General features: G+C 42.7%; 1 pseudogene; it reads left to right on the top strand.

Moving 5' to 3' along the window:
* Window positions 1-1,650: 1,650 nt before the first annotated feature.
* On the top strand, window positions 1,651-2,433 carry LOC103602131 (annotated as a pseudogene).
* The last annotated feature ends 1,239 nt before the right edge of the window (window positions 2,434-3,672 follow it).

Genomic DNA, 3,672 nt, shown 5'->3' with positions numbered 1-3,672 from the left:
TGTATTATGATTTGAGAGTTGCTCAAAGGGACCTCCTCACTCCCCACATGGATCCTTTCCAGGATCTACCATCACTGGAAGCTCATGTCCTACAGAACAGAGCCCAGACAAATCATATGAAAGTCCCTGTCATCTGGCCCCAACCCACCTTTCCAACCACCACCTCCTGTGACTCACCTGTAGCTCTGCTCTGGCCACAGAGGACAAGCTTTTCCTGATGCTCCCCAGCTCCAGGCTTTGCTTCTGTTGTTTTCTCTGCCAACAATGCTGTCCTAGTTTTCTATTACTGCATAATAAAATTACCACAAACCTAGTGGCTGAAAACAACACATATTTACTGTTTCATAATTTCTGTGGGTTGGGATTTCAGGCATGGCTTAGCTGGGTCCTCTGAAAGGCTGCAGTCAAGATGTCAGCCAGGACTGTGGTCTCATCTGAAGGTTCAGGTAGAGAAGGATCCACTTCCCAGCTCATGTGGTTGTTGGTAGGATCCAGGCCCCTGCAGGTGGTCAGACCAAGGACCCCAGTATTTAGCTGGCTGGTGTTCAAAGGCTACCCTCAGTTCCTAGCTGGTGGTTGGCACAGTCTGCCCGTGGTTCCTTGCCACATGGACCTCTTCAATATGAGTGCTTGTTTCTTCAAAGTTAGGAAGGGAGAGTGTCTCCTAATAAGTTGTACATTACAACTTGTGTCATATAATTACAGAAGTGACATGTAACCTTTGCTGTATTTTATTGCCTAGCATCAAGTCATAATTTCTGTGACATTCAAAGAGCGGGGATTACATAACGGCATGAACAGCAAGAGGTGGGGCTCCTGGGGTCACTTTCACATCTGTCTGCCATACATGCCCTTCTCCCAATCTCCTTATCCACTCTAGAAACTGGAGATGTCATGCAATCTCACTCAGAATACTCTGTCTTTTCTGTGCTCCCACAGGGCTCTGCTTACATTGTCTCTTGGTACTTCACTCATTCGTTCATTCAACAAATACATATTGAGTATCTACTATATGACTGAAGAGAGCAATAGTGTAGTGCATTAGTTAAGGTTGTGAGTTCTGGAATCAGGTCTGGAATCAGTCTCCCAGTCCCAATCCTGGGTCTGCTACTTCATGCTGGGACTCAATAAACTCATCTCTAAATAATATGAGCATTGTGAGTAGATGTGAATGTTAATTTTATGTGTCAACTTTACTGGGTCACAGGGTACTCAGATATTGGGTCAAACATGATTGTGGGTATTTATGTGAGGCTGTTTTGGATGAATTTAACATTTAAATTGGTAGACTGGGGCCGAGCCCGTGGTGCACTCGGGAGAGTGCGGCGCTGGGAGTGCAGCAGCGCTCCCACCGCGGGTTCGGATCCTATATAGGGATGGCCGGTGTGCTCACTGGCTGAGCACGGTGCAGCCGGTCACAAAAAGGACAAAATAAAATAAATTGGTAGACTGGGTAAAGTAGATCACCCTGCATAATGTGAATGGGCCCCATCCAGTTGATGGCCTGTACAGAACAAAAGGCTGACTCTCCCCCGAGTAAGAGAGAATTCTTTCTACCTGCCGGACTTTGAAATAAAACATCAGTCTCGGAGCTTCGTCCTGACAAGCAAGGGGACCCTCAGGTCTGGTTCTTGGACTTCCTTCTGCTGCATGGCCCCCAAACACCAGTCTTCCCTTCCACCTCAAACGAAGAAACCAAGACTGCCTCCTGTCCCAGGTCAGAGGAGACATCAGCCTCCCTGCACTTCCCAAAGAAAAGAAAAGAACAGCAAGAAGCAATTGAACATATCGATGAAGTACAAAATGAGATAGACAAACTTAATGAACAAGCCAGTGAGGAGATCTTGAAAGTAGAACAGAACTAAAACTCCACCAACCATTTTTTTCAGAAGAGGTCAGAACTGATCGCTAAAATCCCAAATTTGTGGGTAACAGCATTCGTCAACCATCCGCAAGTGTCTGCACTGCTTGGGGAGGAAGATGAAGAGGTGTTGCATTATTTGACCAGAGTTGAAGTGACAGAATTTGAAGATATTAAATCAGGTTACAGAATAGATTTTTATTTTGATGAAAATCCTTACTTCGAAAATAAAGTTCTCTCCAAAGAATTTCATCTGGATGAGAGTGGTGATCCGTCTTCAAAGTCCACTGAAATCCAATGGAAATCTGGAAAGGATTTGACAAAATGTTCAAGTCAAACAGAATAAAGCGAGCAGGAAGAGGCAGCACGAGCAACCAGAGAGCTTCTCTACCTGCTTGACTGACCATTCTGATGCAGGTGCAGGTGAGTTAGGAGAAGCCATCAAAGATGATATTTGGCCAAGTCCGTTACAGGACTACTTGGTTCCTGGGATGGATGATGAAGAAGGGGAAGCAGAAGATGAAGATGATGATGAAGGGAAGGAAGGAGAGGAGCATGAAGGGGATGACTAATAGAACACTGATGGATTCCCACCTTCCTTTTTAAAAAAAAATTCTCCAGTCTCTGGGAGCAGGTTGCAGTCTTTTTTTTTTTTTTTTTTCTTTTTTCTCCCCTCCTGTGCTCAGTCACCCTGTTCTTGAGGTCTCTTTTCTCTACCCATGGTTCTCAACTTGTTGGGGGAAAATGCCTTGAGCAGAATACAATGGGAAAAGAATCTCTACCCCTTTCTGTTCCAAATTCATTTTCATTCCTTCCTGTTGCCACAAAAACTGTATAGAATCAACACCATCGTGCCCTGTGGGAAAAAAGAAAAACCTGCTCCCTTTGCTGTGCTGGAAGCTGGAAGGTGCTAGGCCCCTGTGCAATAGTGCATAGAATTCTAGGTTTTCCCCCCTTCTTCTGTATATTAGGCTCAGAGATTACACTGTGTCTCTATATGAATATGGACAGTTAGCACTTACCAACATGTATCTGTCTACTTTCTCGTGTTTAAAGAAACACACACACAAAAACAAAAAAATTGGGTTATAGAAGGTCAGCAAAGGGTGGGTTCGAGATGTTTGGGTGAATTAAGTGGGCATTTTGACAACATGGCTTCTCCTTCAGCATGTTTAATTGTGATGTTTAACAGACATCCTTGCAGTTTAAGATGATGCTTTTAAAATAAAATTCTCCCATCAGTAATGTATGAGAGTTCCTTTTTCTCTGCAACCTTGCCAGCATTTATCATTCACAGTCTTTTGGATTTTAGCCATCCTAACTGGGGTGAGATGATATCTCAATGTGATTTTCATTTGCATTTCCTGAATGCTGAGTGATGTTGAGCCTTTTTTCATGTGTCTGTTGGCCATTTGTATATCTTCCTTTGAGAAATGCCTATTTAGCTCTTTTGCCCATTTTTTAATTGGGTTGCTTGTTTTTTTCTTGTAAAGTTGTTTCAGTTCCTTGTATATTCTGGATATTAATCCTTTGTCAGATGTATATTTTGCAAATATTTTCTCCCACTCTGTTGGTTGTCTTTTAACTCTGTTAACTGTTTCTTTTGCTGTGCAGAAACTTTTTAGTTTGATATAATCCCATTTACTTATTTTTCCTTTGGTTGCCCATGCTTTGGGGGTCATATTCATGAATGCTGTGACCAGTCCTATTTCCTGAATTGTTTCTCCTATGTTTTCTTTAAGAAGTTTTATTGTTTCAGGGTGTATATTTAATTCTTTAATCCATTTTGAGTTGATTTTAGTATATGGTGA

Source organism: Galeopterus variegatus, unplaced genomic scaffold (assembly GCF_000696425.1).
Source record: "Galeopterus variegatus unplaced genomic scaffold, G_variegatus-3.0.2 Scaffold4021, whole genome shotgun sequence".
NCBI lineage: Eukaryota > Metazoa > Chordata > Mammalia > Dermoptera > Cynocephalidae > Galeopterus > Galeopterus variegatus.
This window is presented reverse-complemented; position numbering and strand designations above follow the sequence as displayed.